General features: G+C 40.0%; 1 protein-coding gene and 1 long non-coding RNA gene across 4 annotated transcripts in view; one reads left to right on the plus strand and one right to left on the minus strand.

Annotated features, from left to right (window-relative positions):
* IQSEC1 (IQ motif and Sec7 domain ArfGEF 1) overlaps window positions 1–21,180 on the plus strand; it is a 688,386-nt gene that overhangs the window by 492,636 nt on the left and 174,570 nt on the right. The window lies entirely within an intron of this gene.
* LOC123374264 lies at window positions 7,672–14,610 on the minus strand. The gene is made up of 3 exons (XR_006581045.1): window positions 14,472–14,610; window positions 9,992–10,067; window positions 7,672–7,807 (listed from the first exon to the last, which is right to left on the minus strand). It is a non-coding gene; the product is annotated as an uncharacterized LOC123374264 (long non-coding RNA).

Here is a 21,180-nt window from a genome sequence, read left to right on the forward strand (position 1 = left end):
GGAAGGCAGGGGGGTCCTAAAATGTCACCATCTAGGGAACATCTAGAGAGAAATGGGAGACTACAGCCATTCATCCTGGTGCCTCTGCTTATGATGGCTGCTGATATTTATTTTCATTAGTCGTAAGCAAGAGTCTCTGACAACCACTGATGCCTGAAAATTATTTTAAGAAGTCCGAAATGTGTCAAGGAGCAGCTCTCTCTCCCTCTCCCACCAGAACGCCGTGCTATCTCTTCCAGTTTGCAGATATATTTAACGAGATCCCCCGAGGCAGGCAAAGCGTGACGTTGTGATACTGCATTTGTTGTGTTAATTAAAAACATAATGAGATGCTAAAAGCAATTGTCTCAAAGTCCAGACATGGTGCCTCTTATAGTAATTCCTCTTTGGATTAATAATTGTATAGTGTATGTAGGTGCCTCTGTGGAAGATTAACATGTAGCATCATCATTTATAAACAAAATACAGGGCCTAGTTAGAGTCAGTGTGAACCATCAGCTAGAGCTGGAATACTCACGCATGTGTTTGGTAAAACTGTGTTTCTGGAAACAAAATAGGTGCAAAAATACAGGTGTAGCATTGTAACAATACTCAATATTATTTCCTCTTTGTACTGGTGCATTTTGGAGACACTGGATTAATTGCTGCCTGGCTGTCACAGTGTGAATTCTCTGTCATATGAATCCTGACAGCCAGGGCACCAAAGAGTAGGAACACATTATTGATCTTCTGCAGAGAACCAACATATACACATACCAGTCATTGTATGATCACACTATCTAAGAGTCTTAGTGTACAATCTGGCATGGTAGTTAGTCCACATCATAACAAACTTTTGAATGCTTTAGAGAAGATTGGCTTGTGTGGCTCCTTTCACACCTTCTTTCCCCACCTCGTACATCAGACTGTGTTTGGGGTTTGAACCAGACGTGGGGCGTTTGAAATAATCCTCTCTTTTTAATCACCATGTTCAGTGCTGTTTTACAATTCATCTGAGGATTTGCAAGAAATACTTAGATGGTGCCAATTAGTCATCAAGGCAACCAGTAAGTATAGTCATTATTTATAACAAGAAAAGAGAGTTCATTAAGCAACTCCTACTTAAAGTTAGCTAAAAGCAAATAATAGTATTTACTGTTAGTAGCTCCAGGAAGTTTTAGATATTGAACACCCACAGATGAGTGGTTATTTTTATTACCAGTGACTTGAGGGAAATATTTTGAAACTGGTACAAAATAATGCATTATAGAATTAAATATTTGTACAGGGTAGGCCAAGAAAAGATAGGGCAGGCCAACACAAACATTGGATACCTTAGCTGAATTGTATTAGAGAAAGGTCTTGTCTGGGAGACTGAGCCAAGAGGTCCTGAGTTCTAATCTCATCTCCAATACAGCCTTTTCTTTGTGACCTTGGCCAAGTTATTTAAACTTCAGCAGATCCTCAGCTGGTGTAAATTGTAATATCTCCTCTGAAGTCAATGAGAGCAATGACAATTTACAGCAGCTGATGATTGGATCCTCTGTGTTTTAATCTTCCTGTCTGGAAAAAGAGGAATAATGATCCATACCTACCAGACCCCACAAAGTGTTGACAGGATGAAAAGCACAATGGAAGTGATAAATAAAATAATGATTCCCTAAGAAGAATCTAGAGACTATATCAACAGTATCCCTCATAATGAAGCTTTTGGAGCAGGGAGCTGGGGATCCCAAATACAGGAGTGGGGGCGTGTCAAAAAGATCCATAGCATGAGACCAAGGTGCAAGCAATGTCCAACCCACCCCCAAACACTGACAGAATGAGACTGAAAGAAGTGGTGATGCCCCATTGATGCAAAAAGCTATGTCAGCATTTCATAGAGCAGGGAACTACACACAAGGCCAGAGTTAATTTTTAAGAAGTAACAAGTAATCAAGGCACCACTAGTTGTTTAACTAAATAACCAAAGAAGCAAGCAGTCAGGATGGCTCCAAATTTGTTTAACCACAGTATCCAGAATATCCTAGTATAAACAGCAATACCAAAATAACATAAGCACCCAGAATAACTATCATCCCTCAGTGAGAAATGTCAGGAAAGAAAGGTTTCTTTCCCCCACACCTTTTGCCTCCTTTAAACTGGTATCTTGCTGGGAACAGGCCAAGATTGTCTCTTGCCAGGTTGCCTGCTGGGAATCCAGAATGAATCTTTGAGTTCCTTTAATTTTTGACTATTTCAAAACTTTCCTCTATGTCCCTACTCTTGGTCTGGAATTCTGGGGACATTACTTGCCTTGTGGGACATAATTTTTACAACTTTCTGTCCACTGCTATCAATAAAGTAATAAGACTCAAATGCTGACTGTACCATTATCCTGCTTTCTCCCAAATGTTTGAGAGTTGTGGGTTATCTGCCAGGGAAGTGCAATAAAATGTAGAAACAGGGATAATATATATATATATATAGAGAGAGAGAGAGAATTTACTGATCTAGAAGTTTTGTCTTCTGCCTTACTGTTCTATTTTTGTGAAGTACCAAAGAGTTGTGAGTTCATAAAAAATGAAACTTGAGTTCTGAGTCCAATATACTTAATTATTTTCTCTATGAATGAAAAATAAATGGTGGTGTATATGATATCTGCATAAAAAGTTACTTAGTCTACATACAGAGGACATTGATGCAGTGTCCTCTGGGAGAGTGTACACATGTATGCAGGAGAGGTACCTGTCCTTTGCAAGCCAAATGAATGGAAAAAGGAACCTGCAAAGAGATGAGGTGTTTCCCTTGGCTTGTTTTCTGTCTGACAGAAAAACAGTGCTCAGAAAGGCAAGGTCTGCCCATCCAGTTTCCAGTAACCTGGATAGACAGAGTAATTCCGGGGCCATTGGTACAAACTGCCTGTGGATCCCACCAAAACGCTAAATGCTGCACTATATGATGATAAACCATTTTACTATAGCCATTTAACTGAGGGGATCTCCTACTTTGAATCGGGGGTGTGGAGAGGAGGTGGCTGCTTGTGGCCAGTTAGGATGTATAGTGGCCAGATGTCCTTCAGGCACAGATGTAAAAGTAAGGCTTGAAGTAGAATGATCTGCTGTGGCAATCAGCTGGTGCATATGTAAATAACTTAAAGCAGGGTGTGCCTTCTTGGAAGCACGATGGGTTAGCGCATTAACTTTGGAGATGTTGGTTCAAACATGGTTTAGGTCATATATATGGACGAGCAACCTCTGCTTAGTTGAAAGTGAATCATAGAATATCAGGGTTGGAAGGGACCTCAGGAGGTCATCTAGTCCAACCTCCTGCTCAAAGAATCTCTGCATCACAAACTATTCATTAAAACAAAGTTGACTTAGATTTGTAGTCTGACTAAGAATGGAACAGGACTGGAATATTTATTTATTTATAGATTTATAATGTACTGATCACATTTTCTCAGGCTTTAACAGATCGGAATTGAGCTGCAAGCTAAAAAAAAAAAATCCTATTTTCCAGAGTGGAAGCAATAGTTGAATTTGCCAACCAAACCAGAGTAGACTTTGTGGTAAAATAAACTACAGTTTGATTGCTTGCTTCTGCAAAGCACAATTTGATTTGATTTTTAAAAAGCATTGGTGCTGTCGTGTATTTTTCTGCATTCTCTTGCAATTACAAACTTAGATTCAACTGTCAAGAGCCAGACAGTTGAATTTGCAAATCTGTCCTTGACTTTATACATTCACAATTTTAACAGGCTTGGTTGATTTTATGTGTGCATATGTGTATAAATATATATATTTATATGTCTGTGTATATATGTATAAAATGAAATCAAGCCACCCTATTGTATTTTGGGAGGTTAAAAAGCCACCATAAGCCAGAATCAGCAAAGAGTAATACTGTAGGTCCTGAGTCATATGAAGTAAAGTAGCACATGACACAGAAGAGTAGGCAAAGGAATATGGGAAATATAGACATAAATGGCATTTTCAAGAATTAATGAAAAGCTAAAGAAGCATCCCTCTCATTTCAGAAATATGAAATATTTTTGTAATTTGCAGAAAGCATGAGAAACTATCTGATAAGGTTAGTCCTCTTGTAAATGGATTGTAAGAACTTTAGAATTAATTCCCTCTGTGTACATGGCTGCTCTGATGCTCATGTGAACTGTGTGGAAGCAGAAAATATGTCGCTTTATTCACAAGAAGCTCTGATTACTAGATTCTCCATAAAGTGCAGGGTGAGAAGATCTACAAGTTTCCCAACATGGTTCTTTGCTGCTCACATAGTAGCTAAAGATTATTCCTGTTTTAGGGATTCTGAAATAAACTACAATTCACAGGTCAAAAATGTCTTAATCGTAGATCAAACTACGTATGTTAATGTTGACCCAAAATGAAAGACTTCAGAGGAGTGACTGCAGAATCTGTTAGGAAAGAGCCTCAGAAATGCATAGAGAAGGATAGCTTTACTACTGTGCTTGCTGGCGTATCCACTGACAAGTCTGCATGAGTCATGGTGCATGAGATTAGGGCAGGATAGGACAGTAATTATTAGTTCAGAATGGGATTCTGTATTGTCTTTGCTGATGTGGTAGACTTGGAATCCAGGACACCTGGTGGTATCAAATAGAAAGTAAAAATAGCTTTAGTAGTTGTGGAGATCAAGGCAGAAGAATACAAATGAAAACTGTTTGGTCTGAGTTTAGATGGTGAACCAGTGAAGATGGGCTTTTCAAATAGTGTGCAGATCAAGTTTGGAAAAGGTACTCCTCTTGTCCTTGTAGTTGCGCACTGTGTCAACCACAATCTTGAGCTTGCTATTCATGATCTATAGAGAGTTTCTCCCATCATAAAAAGTTTGAATGTTTTGAAAGACATTTTCAAATTTTACTATTTAAATCCCAAAATTGCAATTTCAGTATCTTGTTGATACTTTTGAGATAAGATTTTTGAGTTACCCATTGTGTGTGCTAGCCAAAGCACTGTAAGATATGATCAGAATGAATCACTTGGTTGTTATCTCTTTTTGGAACAGAATTTCTGCCATATTGTGAGCTAGGGGATGATATGCCCTGAGTTAGATGTGTTCTTAAGAAGATGAAATCAGGCACACTTGTGGACAAATTGTATTTCATGATGGACTTAATCGCCATTGTGACTGAAATCTCTCCGTCTTTTTGAGGAGAAAGGAGCTCCTGTTGTTTGAGGCTTTGTGAAAGCTAGAAAGTGCTGTGCTGAAACTCTCAGCAATGAAAGACAATCCTGAGCCTTCTGTCTAACACATTATTCTTAGAAATGGTAAAATACGTAGGGGTGAACATTTCTGGGTCTTGAAAGGCAAAGATGCAGAAACTTCAGGTAAATAAATAAATAATAATAAATAATATTAATCCATTATGAATATATGGATTCATAGAGGTACAGAAAGCACCAGTCACATGATTTCAAGGCTTGAACACTATCCAGTGAGCTAGTGGTTAAAGAAATTGGCCAATTATGGTAACATACAAACTGAGAATCTGTTAGACCACTTTACGGAGTGAGAGGAAAATGGAGAGCATCCTACATCAGTGGCTGACTCTCTAATTACACTTAAACATCATAAGAGCCACACAAATAACAATGCACATGCATGTTAAATAAGGCTTTTAACTACCTGCCTTTTAGGATATTAGGGTCTTGGTGGAAATACTGTTCACATTGTATTGTTACAGTGCATTGGTAGAATGTGGGTTTCCCCAAATGAACACACTTTTCTTGAATTTATGGTGCCTGTTTTCAGGCATGTGGGATAATGTTTTTTAAATGAGTGAGGTTGTAATCTACAGAGTGATCTGCACACAGGACTAGGAGACAGGAGCTGAGTTCTAATTCCAGCTCTGATATAGACTCGCCCTGGGGACTTGGCAGTGCTCTCTCTCTGCCTTGGTTTCCTTATCTGTAAAATGGGGATGATAGTTCATCTCTTCTGCCTCAGTGGAGGGTAATAAAGGTTAGCTAGACACCATGGGCCAGTGGATAGGACCCAGCAATGAAAATCAGGAGACCTGGATTCTATTCCCAGTTCTGCTACTGACTCATTATTTGGCACCTCTCTGCACCTTATTTACCCTATATGAAAAAAGTAGGGAGAATAATATTTATATTTTTAAGTATCATATATTTTGGAAAATAAATGTTAAATATGGGTACGTCTACACTGCAAACAAAAACCAATCAACCAACCAAACAAAAACCCTGCTGTGCCATCACTCAAAGTCAGAGCCTACACATGTGGGCTCATGAGACTCGGACTCCTGGGGCTTAAGCTACAGGACTCAAAATAGTGCTTTTGACATTCCCACTCAGACTGGAGCTGAGAACTATGAGACATACCTCCCTTCCCGTGTTTCAGAGCCCAAGCTCCACCCTGAGCAGGTATGTCTACACTGCTATTTTTAGCTCCGTTCCAAGCCTGTAGATGTGGGTTCTGAGACTTGCTACAGCAGAGTTGGTTTGGTTTGAGGTTTTTTGTTTTTGTGTTTTTTTTCCCATATAGATGTACCCAATAAGGCTAATGCTACTCTCAGGTAGTTATTCAATAATGCAGCAGCTGTCTCGCATGTGGTAACATTCAACAAACAGAATAATGATACATCTCCATCAGTCACTTGGGAGGGTAGAAATTAAGTTAATTTAAAAGAACATTGTAATAAAACAAAAGTTTCCTGCTTTAAAAATAAACATATTAGTTTGTCTTTGAGATGTATTTTTTATTAAGTGATGAGGCAATGCAGCAGGCCAGTGTCACATAACAATGTTTAATTCCTCTGACGCAGTTACTCAGGCTCTCTCTTTCCAGCTCACAATTATCCTTTGCTAATTTTGTTGCAGTTTCTTTTGATACAGCCTGTCATCTCTCCGGTTTTCACTTTGTGTCTATAGAGTTTTCATTCGCCAGGAAAAGTTTCTATTGAAGTAGATAACCAAGTATGTGAAGTATAAACATTCCACCTGTCTATTACAGACTTGATGCTATCATTTGTGGCCATTCATTAGCATTTCTGTTAAACTGGTGCATTTACTATTTAGAGCCAGAAATATTGTTTCTTAGATAATACTAGCCCTTTTTTGAACTATGTATCATAGAATCATAGAATCATAGAACTTAAGATGAGAAGGGACCATTATGATCATCTAGTCTGACCTCCCGCAAGATGCAGGCCACAAAAGCTGACCCACCCACTCCTGAAATAATTCTCTCCCTTGACTCAGCTGTTGAAGTCCCCAAATCCTGATTTAAAGACTTCAAGTAGCAGAGAATCCTCCAGCAAGCGACCCCTGCCCCATGCTGCGGAGGAAGGCGAAAAACCTCCAGGGCCACTGCCAAGCTACCCTGGAGGAAAATTCCTTCCTGACCCCAAATATGGTGATCAGCTGAACCCTGAGCATGCGGGCAAGACTCTCCAGCCAGACACTCAGGAAAAAGACTTTCAATATCCCAACATTGACCCTCAGTACTAATTACCAGTGGTCGCACGTTATTGACCTATTGACTAAATCACGTTCTACCTTCCAATCTAGTTAGTTTAAACAATAGCAGAAAAGACCCTGGCAGATATAAATCTATAAACAGGGGTTTGTAGTTGTCATGATTTGTTCTAGGTAAAAGGGATGAGTTACCTTTTTTGACATTTAGGTCCTGTACAATAAGTCTAGTTGTGGGCCTCATTCATGATAACGTGTTTATCTTGTACCGTCACAGTTGGCTTTTCACATTTTAAATCAACCATGACTGCATATCCTTTAATTCACTGGATACGGGTTCTGCAGATTTTCTTTGCATAGGCTTTCACGCTGGTCTTAGGGAGATAAAAGTGAACAGTACTGGCTAGAAACCCTTGAAAGCAGCAGTTACACAGGCTGGGATACTGAAAACCGATCTAGTTATAATTGTTATAGTGGTTGAGGAGCAAAAGAAATTAGCAAAGAGTGAGATAAGAGGAAAGTGCAAATAGGGACCAAATCCCAGTTGCTTTGTTCAGATGAGTAGACCCATTGATTTCCAGTAGGATTTGGCCCAGGAATATCTCTGCACAGAAAAATCCAAAGGTAGCAAAAGTCAGGAGTAAAAGACAAATTGCTCCCCGGTTCTTCACTTAGCTAAAAAAATAGTTACAATTATAGAATAATTTAGATCAATCTGGATCAAACATAGCTAGAGAGACAGCCAGTCAAAATAAAAAGAGGAATCAAGGGAAAATAGTTCTAGCAGGAATGGGGACCTTAATTTTCATAAAAAGCTTAAGGGAAAGCCACAGCTGTTGGGAATGGTGGGCGAGAACCATAAAACTCCCATAGAGAAAGGTGTCAACAAGGTAGAAGCAAATGAAATGTGACAAGGAGGCATTCTGCAAACAGAAAGGAGCAGCGAGAATGGAAAAGGCAAGCCTGCAAAGTGACAGCGAGATGTTTCTGAGAGACTGTAGTGGAAAGGAGTTCTGTGGCAGGAGAAGGTGAAAGATGGGTGGACAGGATCAGCAAAAGCTATGATAGAATCAGGGAGTGTAACTAAGATGATGTGCTGGAAGCAGGAAAGCGGTGGTTCCAGGGGAGATCGTAGAGTAAGTATTTAGGAGTAGAAGAGATCTTGCTTAAATTATGCTGACCATGACTTGTGATCATGACAAGAAAGAGATTATTAGTAAACTAGCTGAAGTTGAGATGGAAGCAGCTCTGCACTAAGGAAAATGCAAAACAGGAAAATCTAGGATATTTGAGACATTTCTGCTGAAGTTCTACAAGCTGGGAAACCTGGGAAGTATTAAAAAAAAGAGAACCAAACTGATCCCAAGTTGTGCATTAAAAGGGGGATAAACAAGGGGTAAAGACCTGATCCTGCTGACAGTTGGTCCTGCAGGGCTGCATCCTGCAAGATGGTGAACATTCTAACACAGTGGTCCCCAACCTTTTTGTGGCCAGTAGCACATTCATGTTTTCAGAAGAGCGTGGCAGGCGCCAACAATTTTGCAAGGCTTATTTTGTACATTAAATAATATGGAAAAGATCATATTTAATATTGCATAATATATGAATCCATAAGATAAAAAGGGTAATTTTACATGTAAAAGGTATTAATTAAATTATTTGGCAATTACTCTTTCACTTTACCATGTGAATTTGCTCTTTTTTATCTACCTGTAAGAAAAATTAAGGAATTTTTACAAAATAAATATCATAAACAGTTTTAATCTTATGTATTTTAAAAAAGTAAAACATTGTTGAATTGCTGGTCCAAATATATTTATTATTCTTACTTTAACATAGAATGAAGCCTACACCCCTGGAGTTCTCTGTCCCCAGCAGGCGCGGGGCCGCGGCTTCTCTCCAGCTTAAGCCATGGCCCCGTGCCTGCCAGGGTCTGAGAACACCGGCACCCGCAGCCCCGGAGTTCTCTGTCCCCAGCAGGGGCAGGGCCACGGCTTTGAAGCCGGAGAGAAGCCGCAGCTCTGCGCCTGCCAGGGACAGAGAACACCGGCACCCGCACCATGCGGGCCCCGGAGTTCTCTGTCCCCGGCGCGGGGTCGCGGCTTCTCTCCCCTGCTGGGCACTAGGCGAGCGCACATAAATGCCTCGGCGGGCGCCATGGCACCCACGGGCACCGTGTTGGGGACCACTGCTCTAACACCAATTTAGCAAAGCATTTAAGCATGCAAGCAGCTCTTTTAAAATCAATGGATCTGCTTGCACAGGTATTAGATAAGCACATACTTGCATGTTTTGTTGGATTAGGACCAGAAGATTCAGCAACTTGCAGAATCAAGCCCATAATTTGGCCTGGGCAAAGTCCCATTGAAGACTATATTGGACCTTGCTTGAATATCAAGAACATTTTGTATCAGTGAGGTCTACTAGTTTGTAGAATAATTGCCCACTGCAGTGGTGGAAACATCATTACTTAGTTCATTTAAAAATAGACCAAGCAAAGTGCTGAATAATATATTGTAGAAAAAAATACTGTATTGGCAGGGGATAGACCAGATTACCTGATTAGATTACTCCAGCTCTAATTTCTAATTTCATGATATCAGAACTGATGATACTTGCTTAGTCCATGATATGCTAGAGAAGCAAAACATTCAAAAACGTAGGTTTTAATAAATGAGAGCTGACCGCTGTTTATACATAACAAAGTTGTAGTGGACACATTGAGCTCTTCCCCTGAAAACCGAATCTTACACCAACTGGGGGAGGGTAGCAGCGATCACTTGTACACATGAGAAATACCCTGAGACACACCTCACACACAGTGAAGATCAGTATGATAGGCCTACATAAACCAAAGGATAACACATCACACAGGTCTGCCGTAAGGTTGGTTTTCGACCAGAAATCCCAGTCAAAAAGGGACCCTGGTGGCTCCGGTCAGCACTGCTGACTGGGCCATTAAAAGTCCAGTTGGCAGGGCTGGCAGTCACCCTACCTGGCTCCACATGGCTCCCAGAAGCTGCGACATGTCCCTCTGGCTCCTAAGCAGAGGGAAGGACAGGGGGGCTCTGCGCACAGCCCACACCCTGAGTGCCAGCTCCGCAGCTCCTGTTGGCTGGGAACCATGGCCAATGGGAGCTGCGAGAGCAGCACCTGTCGGCGGAGGCAGCGCACGCAGTGCAGAGCCGCCTGGCCGCCCATACACCTAGGAGCCAAGGGACATGTCACTGCTTCCACGGATCCCCCTGAGATAAGTACCGCCCAGAGCCTCCTTCTGCACCCAAACTCCCTCCCTCCCAGAGCCTGCGAGCCCTCCCGTTCCCCAACCCCTTGCCCCAGCCCTGAGTCCCCTCCCACACCCTGAACCCCTTATTTCTGGCCCCACTCCAGAGCCCTCACCCCGTCTCACACCCCATCCCCCAGCCCAGGGAAAATGAGTGAGTGAGGGTGGAGGAGAGCGAGCGACAGAGGGAGAGGGGAGTGAGTGAGCAGGGGCGGGGCCTCAGAGAAGGGGAGGGGCCTGGGGGCAGAGCAAGAATCTTCGGTTTTGTGCAATTAGAAAGTTGGCAACCCTAGTCTGTTGCGACGAGGTCAGGCTAAGCCATGACAAACTCCAATATAATGCCATTGTCCATCTGGCAAAGTCCTTCTTCCTTCTGAAGAAGTGTTGTCTGTTGGTTTGGGTACAGAACTATGGGCTCAGAATTCCTAAATTCTAACTCTGATTCTGCCACTGACATTTTTTATGACTTTGAGAAAGTCACTTTGTTTCATTTTCCTCATCTGTGACGTGGAGATGCCGATATAAGCCTATCCCGCACGTCTGTTGTAATAATCCGTTAATGTTTGGATAGCCCTTTGAAGAAGTAAAATGCTATATAATTCAAATTATTATTATTATTATAACACAACAATAGTCCAGACATACAGTGCAGGTTTTTGTTCAAGCAGTAACCCCGTGACCAACTACTGTGATGGAGCGTGCAAAGATGCCTTCAGTAGAGTGGCAGGGTTTATTGGACTCTGTCAGTCTCTTCTCTAAATTGCCCTTAGCTGACTATTATTCTGCTACAGCTTATTTTTAGGTCTTGCCTAGTCATTTAACATCTCCCCTGTGACTACTCGCCAGGCAGTTCAAAAAATCAGATAAGAACTGTTGACAACTTATATTTAAGTCTTTTCCCTCAGTCTCTTAGCATAAAAGAAGATGGTATGCACTTCCATGATGTTATTTTAATTTCTATATCATACAATAGTATACAATTCTTTATTTCGTTTTCTCAAAAGGCTCCTTTCTTTCTATCCCACTCAGAATGTTAAAGAGTTTACAGAATTCTTTGTCACTTTCATAAAAGTCAGAGATGGAAATGATCTGTCCATCTCCTTTGCCAGTGTCACATTGGTCCCTACAAAATATCTACAAGTGTGTGGTTTGTTTGGTCCTCTGCTAATTTCAGACATTCTACTACATTAATTTCCTGACAGGTTTGTCTAACGTTAATTGAAAATATATTGTATATGCCATTGCATACAAGCAATCCTCAGCCCTGTGTTGTCAGTCAGAATTACAAATGAGGAAGCCTGTTTGAATTTATCATAAAGATAATGAAATCATGTGATACAATATTAATATTATGTTGAATTGATCAAAATAAATTACGTATGGAACATGAATTAAAGTTTCTATCCTCTAATTGTTATAATTGGCTATAATTGTTACCGCTAATAGATTTCAAATTGCATACAACATGTCTGGCTTTATTAGTGTTACTTGCTTAGGAAGCACTCAGTAATGAACTCAGTGCACCCACAAGCATGCCCAGGCCTTTAGATAGAGAGAATAATCCTTCAACACAGCTGTGAAGGATTTCACAGCTGAAATCCATTTTTCTCCAGCTGGCTATTGGCCTGTAAAGGAACACACCAAGTCACTTGTTTTAACCTCAGAATTCTTGAAACCACCTCTGTCATAATCAGTAGCTTAGACCCAGTTCAGACACTGAAGCCTGTTTTGGTAGATTAGGTTGACTGGCCTGGTGTACAACCAGACACATGTTGTCCTTGAAGAGCCTCATCGCCACTCTTTGACTTTGCCTAGTGTAAGTGAAGCTGGGTATATGACGTCACACACAATGGAGGTTTGCATGGAATTTAAAAATGAGGAAATTTTCCACATTTAAAAACCACACAGGGGTTTACACTATTGCACCCAGGCTTCTCCAGCTTAACTGTGGGTGCCTAAAATAAATAGAGCCACACTTTCAAAAGCTACTAGTATTGCCAAAATTGGATGTAGGCATTCTTGGGTAAAACAGAACAGCTGATATGTTTGTTTTTCATTACAGTAAGCAGAATTCACTTGTAGTACACAGTTGTTTGTTAGCAGTGCTGGTGTCTGAGGCTAGGAAATAAGCCAAAAGGTTTGACCATGGTTCCAGGTGCATGCTGAGGGCCAAATCTTCCTAAAATGCCTAAGTAAACTAGGATGAACTTTGGGGATCAGAAACCTTCCCCCATTCTCCTGCTGTGAGGCACCAGCAGAGTCACTTCACAGCACATGGGCTACAACAGCCTCCATAGCTGCTGACTTAGCTGGGAGCATTAATTGTGTTTTAACATGTGTTAACTAACACAGTTGTAAAAGGTTGTTGAAACAGGGCACAATGTTAGTTCCCAGCCATGTTTATCATGTGTGGCTACACTGGAATTTGCAGCTGCGTCAGTTGACATGTTAAAACACAATTAAAAATCCCAGTGCTGCAACAACTATGCGTATGTGTGTGTGCGCACGTGTGTACCTGTGCATGGGACACTGTAGGGCAGGGGTCGGCAGCCTTTCAGAAGTGGTGTGCCGAGTCTTCATTTATTCACTCTAATTTAAGGTTTCATAGAATCATAGAATCATAGACTTTAAGATCAGAAGGGACCATTATGATCATCTAGTCTGACCTCCTGCACAATGCAGGCCACAGAATCTCACCCACCCACTCCTCTATCAAACCTGTGTCTGAGCCATTGAAGTCCTCAAATCACGGTTTAAAGACTTCAAGTGCAGAGAATTTTCCAGCAAGTGACCCGTGCCCCACGCTGCAGAGGAAGGCTAAAAAACCCCAGGGCTTCTGCCAATCTGCCCTAGAGGAAAATTCCTTCCCGACCCCAAATATGGCAATCAGCTAAACCCTGAGCATGTGGGCAAGACTCACCAGCCAGACACCCAGGAAAGAATTCTCTGTAGTAACTCAGATCCCACCCCATCTAACATCCCATCACAAGCCATTGGGCATATTTACCGCTAGTAGTCAAAGATGAATTAATTGCCAAAATTAGGCTATCCCATTATACCATCCCCTCCATAAACTTATCAAGCTTAGTCTTGAAGCCAGATATGTGTGCCAGTAATAAATTTTAACATTTTTAGAAGGTCTCTTTCTATAAGTCTATAATATATAACTAAACTATTGTTGTATGTAAAGTAAATAAGGTTTTTAAAATGTTTAAAATTAAATTAAAATGCAGAGCCCCCCGGACCGGTGGCCAGGACCTGGCACGCATGTCGTAGGTTGCCTACCCCGCTGGAGGAAATGTTTGTGTGCTGTCCTCATTCAGTGGCTAAACAGAGTATTTCAGGTCCCAAAATTGTCTGTTTGGCCCCTTTCACAAGACATGATGTGACACAGAAGCTAAACAAAATGAAGCGGGCAAGCTGAAAGGGGAAGTGAGTCAACTTAAAAACACATCTAAATAAAAGTCTTTGTGGCAAACAGCACTGAGTCAAGACAAAACCTATGCTACATGGAGGAGTTTCACTACTAGAGTGGGTAGAGTTACAGGGTCTGTTCTGGCTTAAATCCATTTTACCTGGGGTAACTCCATGGATAACAGTGCAATTATTCCTGATTTACACCTATGTAAATGAGACTAGAATCAGGGCCATGTTATCTATGGGTTTCTCTCATTCACAGTCTGGAGGTTTACCTGAGATACTCTATAACACAATGAATACAAGACAGGTTAATAGCTTTTAAATAATTCTCATACCATTGCTCATGCAACTGTAATCAAGGTTGTATCAGCACTCCCATTAAAAACTCCTTTCCCAGGATCAGTAAGTCCTTTGGCTTCATTATGCCCACGTTGATTTTCTTCTGCATGTGAATGTGCTTAATCTTCCCTGGTGTCTGTGCACCACAATGAGACAAGCGATAGGTAAATTCTTTTACCTGAAGGTCAAAATGCTCTTTGTGACATCACAAGTGATTGCTGTAGGATTGACTAATATCACAGTGAGAGAGGATTAGGAGGCTTCAGGTGGGGAATAAGCAGCAGAAGCCAATGATCTCTTATGAAACAAGGCTCTTGTTTTCATGCAAATAACCCCAAATTAAAAAAGGAGGGGAAAGTCCAGGAAAAGGAGAATACAGAAACAGAGCTGTTTCCAGAATGTCAGACTTGTCACATTAAAACAAACCAATTGTCTATCTGACCTGATCTCCTGCTTGCGAAAATGATTGACATTGAACATTTCAGAAGAAAGCAAGCTCACCTACCAATCCACTCCCAGTCCCCTAATTGGACAATATTATACCACTGGGAGAAAATTCTTCCCAGCTCCTGCAAGTGATCAACTTATACCCTGAAGGAGGAACTACAGCCCTTGTACATTTATTATAGCTAGTGTAACTGTGGTAGTTATTATTCATGTAAATGATAGCCTAATAATACTTTGCACTTACACAACATCGTTCATTGTATAATCTGAAAAGTGCTTTATAAAAGGTGAGGATTTTATCCTCATTTGCAAATGGGGAAACTGAGGCACAGCATTCAACATTTCTAGTGTGTCCCAGCTAGTCAGTGATGGAGCTGAAAACTAATCCAGTTCTTCTGACTTTCACTCCTGCTCTAATTTCTAGGCAATGCTTCATCCTGCACTAGTATTTAATCCTTTCATCTGTCTATGCAGTAAGCCTAAGGTATAGAGAACTGAGCACTAGATTGGGAGTCAGTAGACCTGGATTCTATATCCAGCCCTGCCACTGATTTGCTTTGTGGCATTTGGCAGGTAATTTCTTCTCTATGTGCTTCTGTTTCCCCTCATCCTCCCTCTCCCTGCTTTGTTGTGTTTATTGAGATTCAGGGTTGTTTGGCTCTAAATGTTTGTTCCGTGACTAGCACCATGGGATTCCAATCTCAGTTGGGGCATTGCTATAATATAAATATTAATAATCACTTATAAAGCACTTACCACCCTAATTTTTTTATTCTTATTGAACTTTGCCTCAGTGATATCCTGCAGCAGTGAATCCCACAGGGTAGCTGCACATTGTATAAAAAGTGTGTCCTAGTATCTGTTTTTCAAATGTGTTGCCTATGAGTGACATCTGATTCTTTTTTATTAGAGGAACGAGGAAATTGGAATACCTGTCTCTCTTTCTCTGTAGTATTCTTGCCTGTATCCTATCTCTTCTTAGTTACATTTTCCAATCTAAATAGTCCTGAGTGTTAAAATTGCTTTTAATATGGGAACTGTCCCTCGTAACTACCCATGCCTCTAATCATATTCTTTACCCTTCTCTGTTAGTATGTTGCTAAGTTATTTCTAAGTATAATGTGCGCCAAAGTTTTTCATGAGATGCCACTGACCCAATAAACTAAGCAAGCTGAATGGAGCAATGTAGTTTTATGACAGTAGAACACTGAGAGTAAACAAAAGGGGGAGCAAAGGAGAGAAAGTGGCTAGGGTGCTAGCCTGGGACTTGAGAAACCAGAGTTAAATTCCTTTCTCTGCCAAAGACTCCCTGTGTGACATTTGGCAAGTCATTAAGGGACAGGTATATAATAGTATTTAGGCACTGAACTCCCCTTTAAAAATCTGGCCTTTAATCTCCCCGTGCCTCAATCTCATCTGTAAAATGGGGATAACAGCACTTCCCTACCTTACGGGGATGTTGTGAAGATGAATACATAAAAGATAGTGAGGCTGTCAGGTATTAAGGTAACAGGCCATATAAGTACCTTGCACAGATTGAAGGAAGACTGTATTCCATAACTTACTTATTTATGTTACTTCTATTATTTTATTAATATAAAGTTGTGTTCTAACATTGTTTTAAGAGTTCAAGTCTTTACAAAATTAGCTACGAATTTTAGCTCAGGGAGGTGTCCCTTTTCAAAAGCCATCAAAACCTCTGTCACACAGAGGAGATGTAGTGGACAAAGCCTTGGGATTGGGACTAAGGGCTTTTCTTCATTACGGGGAGATCGACGCTGCTGCAATTGATGCTGTGGGTGTTGATTTAGTCTAGTGAAGACCAGCTAAATCGATGGCAGAGCACTCTCCAGTCGACCCCGATACTCCAGCTCTCTGAAAAGAGTAAGGTAAGTCAATAGGAGAGTGTCTCCCATCGGCACAGCGCAGTGAAGACAGTGTGGTAAATCGACCTAAGCTGCGTCGACTCCAGCTAATTTATTCACCTAGCTGGAGTAGCGTAACTTAGGTCAACTTACCCCGGTAATGAAGACAAGCTCTAAGAAAGAATAACCCTGTTTAGTCTTCTTTTTATTGCCCCTCTGTAAATAACAGCTGTATGAAACTCAGCAACCTGTGATCATTTGGGTGTGGAGAGTGGGGTTGTTTTGGATGTATTTGTTTTGAGGTTCAATTGAACCCAAAACCAGAAGCAAAACTGAGCCCACACCAAGTTTCATCTAGTTTTGGATGGAGCCATTTGAAACCCAAATCAATGGCTCTCAATCCTTCCAAACCCCTGTAGCCCATTCAGGAGTTTGATTTGTCATGTTTCACTTCATCTAAAAACTACTTGCTTACAAAATCAGACATAAAAATACAAATGAGTCACAGCTCACTATTACTGAGAAATTGCTGACTTTCTCTTTTTTACCATATAATTATCAAATAAATCCATTGAAATATAAATATTGAACTTACCTTTCAGTGTGTAATATATAGAGCAGTATAAACAAATCATTGTCTGGAAGAAATTTTAGTTTGTACTGACTTTGCTAGTGCTTTTTATGTAGCCTGTTGTAAAACTAGGTAAATATCAAGATGAGTTGATGTGCTCACTGGAAGACCTCTGCATACCTCCCAGGGGTACCTGTGCCCCTGGTTGAGAACCACTGCCCTAAATTAGCCCAGGCGACTACAAAGCCTAGCCACAGAACATCCATGAATCTGGCCCAAGTGTGGGGCTTTGTTACAAGACACATGGGAATGCTGCAGTAATAGCCAACAAAATACAGAGATTGTCCCATCCTCTTCTTCTAGACAAGCCCCCCCCTTATAAGGACAACTTTTCTTGCCCTTATAAGACAGAGCAAGCCTGGGAGAATAAGAGCTTAACCACGAGAGGTGCTGAGCTCCCACAATTCCCAATGAAGTCAGCAGGTGCTCAGTATTGTCCAGCTACATAGAAAAGTTTGATTGACAGGTGGCATATTTTTGCCACATCTGACTAGAGGACATTGGAGAAGGGAGTCCAGAAAAACACATTTCAAAACTGAAATCACAGATTGGGCACAGATTTAGCTTTATGCCATTTTCATACATTACATCTAGGATATTACCCCAAATTTAAAGTCTCTGTCAGTGTCAAGTGTTTAGCTGAAGACATAACAATTAAATATAATGTTTTTAAGTCAGGGGCTAGTTTGATTCTGGAAAAGCACATGTAGTCTCATCTTTTTTATACATACAGTTCAGCATCTGCCACTTAAGCCCTCTGATATGTCTTGTAAGGCTGAAAAGGCCACTGAGCTTGCAGTAAGATTTCTTAATAGCCAGAATCACCATAAATATTAGGTACACTGGCAATGAAAGCTGCTGAACAGAGAAGCCATGAGGTCCGGCCCATCAGAACGACGTTAGGTAAATTTGCTGATCAGTACAGTATATCCGTCAGCTAAGAGCCCTGCACTCCCTGCTTCATAACGAGGCATTGACCCAGCTTTATCCTCTGGTCGAACCAGCCAGCGTTTTTTTAAAAAAAATATTATTACTGCACATCCACTGCAAAGGGAAACTGTGACAGCTCCACCTGGATGTTTGATTTTATTTATTCATGGCCTGTGGAACAATGAAGTCAGAGGTAGGTGAATGATGCAGTGCAGGAAGTTACTGCAGCACCAGCTTTTGCTGGAGAGATGATGAATTAATGTACAGTCTAGCGGCAGAGGAAAATGTTAATAAAATCTGTTTGTTATGCAGAAATAGGGTAATATTTGCAAGACAGAGGTTTCTTTCTAGGTGCAGTATGTACTGTACATTTTTTATTATTGTTATTATAGAGCCTCTTGTTTTGCTTAAAGTAAGTGCTGTAGGGAATGGGTGTTGCTTTCCTTAAAATCATACCTAGGAATCATTTTTTCAAGGGAAAGTATACATCTAACTTATTAGAATTAATGGAATATTTTGTTAGTTTGTTCCTATAATCTGTAATGAGTTCCTAGCAAGAAATAAACATGCCTGTCATTGGAGCTGATGCACTGTTATGCAGATTGTTATCATTGATTCCAGACTGAAGGTTCAGGCTTCTTATTTGCATTTAGTCAATTAAGCGCATGCCCACCCTGAATCACTTCTGGTGAGTTTCTATTTATTTATTACATTATTCAAGATTATTTATTCTTCTCAGTTTATCTGTTTTTTAAACAAACCTTCAGGATGAGAAAACATCCTTTTTGCCTGTGAACAGAGGCAGCAGCAAATTGAAAATTGTAGGGAAGCAAAATAATTTTATTTTATAAAACCACACAAAATCTGCCCAATTTTTAAAAGGAACTTTTTAATCTAAACAGAGAACATGTTATTAATAAAGGCATTCTTTTTAATTGTATTCATTAGTCATGTGGGTTCTGGAGACAGAACTGTAAATAGATTCTTAACATAGTTTGTAAACCACATTTCAGATACTGGTATACACGAATAGGTACTTTATTGTTATATAATAGATAACGAAACCATGTGGTTGAAGTGGTTGAAAGTTAGTTATCTTAGTGTACTAATGTGTTTTTTTTAAGTCATGATTATTGTAATTCATGTTTGGTTTTTAATATGCCTATAGAAGGAATGTCCTGCTTGTTTCTACCTATGTCATTGCATCTGATAGCTTTGAAAACAATAATGTAAGATTTATTTATATACTTAATTACATACATGCAGCTGTTACTTTAAATTCTTTTGAATTTTGTTTGACTGCATGTTGTCAGAGTTGAAATATGGGTGGAACAAATGAACTAGAAATGTGACACACTGTCAGCCAATGTTGGAAAACATACTGAATTGGAGGCAGGAACCTGCTAAACTCATATGTAAACTAAAAAATAAAGATGAATAGATATGACTTGTCAAGAAGATACTGCCCTTAATCTTTATACATTGGTTTGATGTCTAGATAGCCTTTTTATAGTTATTTTAATGTATACAGCTAGAAGTGCAAGAATGAAAAATCTCTTCAAGTCAGATGTCTGGCACAGCTTTAGTTAAAATTCATAGCCACATGAATGTTTTATGAGAAATTTGTAAACAGAATGAAAAATTCCCCTGAATTGTCATATGCTCACTAATATAAATGTCAGAAATATTCATCTGTTACACAAGGAATAGAGATGAGTTCAAGTAAAAAAAATTAGGTCCAGATTTTGAACACTCTTACAGTTCAGGGATGTACTGATTTGGGATTTTGAATGAGGCCCATCTATATATATGGCATTTCCTTAAGCAGACAGAGAGATGCTAGCAGTGTAGCATCAGGTGATTAAAAGGTACTTGGTGGGTGAAAGTACATGTCATTTTGGGAAGGTCATGGATAAAAAAGTTAAGGTATTTCTCCAGGGTATGTACAAATTCTGTTGTCCTTATACTTTACCATTTTGTGGCCTACAGTGCAGTTTAGCACAAAGACAAATGTTTTCAGGCATTTCTGCTTTCACCATTTAGTTCAGTGTTTTGGAAAGTGCCTGTCAATGTACAGGTTGGGCTTGTGAATAATTTACACTAATCTCTCAAATCAGTGTTCCAGGTGCATAGGCCCAAGCAGCAAATTAGCAATTATGTTAAAAATGTGCTTTATGAGATACAAAATACTGGGAATTGCACTTTCTCTTTCACCAAATTAGCCATCAGATTTAAACTTATATACTGTAAAAAAAAATGTATTGCAGGAATTTATGCCTTCAGCTTGTTTACTTGATTTTGATTTTTTTAAATTATTCTATAACACTTTTGTTCTTGTTAAGTTATACATTTTTTCCCTTGTTTAAGTACTAATTTAGGCCTCAGTCCTGCAAACACGCACATTTTAAGCATGAGATGTCTCACGAAAGTCAGTTATATACATGCTTACATACTGGAAAAACTGGGGCCTTTAATAGCAGAGATGTTCTTTTATTGTCTGTTCAGATGCTACAGAAAAGTGACCTTACTGATTTAATGCCTCTTTGCTAGAGAGCACAGAATGAACCTAAAAGTTACTCTTCTCCAATCATCAAATTGAGAGGGGACCTGGGAAATCTCAGTTCTGCTTGATAAAATCATTATTTTTTTTACATGGTAGGAGAGATTGAGGCACTCTACCATCTGTTCTTTATGGTAAAAAAAACTCTACAAAAACTGAATGTCTACCCAGCAAACTAACAAAAACTTTAGTTTCTATTTGCCAAGTTCTGGGTTTGGAACTGTATTCATGAAGGACAATTGGCAGATATACCACATCAGCAAGTAGAGTGA

Source organism: Mauremys mutica, chromosome 7 (genome assembly GCF_020497125.1).
Source record: "Mauremys mutica isolate MM-2020 ecotype Southern chromosome 7, ASM2049712v1, whole genome shotgun sequence".
Classification (NCBI taxonomy): Eukaryota; Metazoa; Chordata; order Testudines; family Geoemydidae; genus Mauremys; species Mauremys mutica.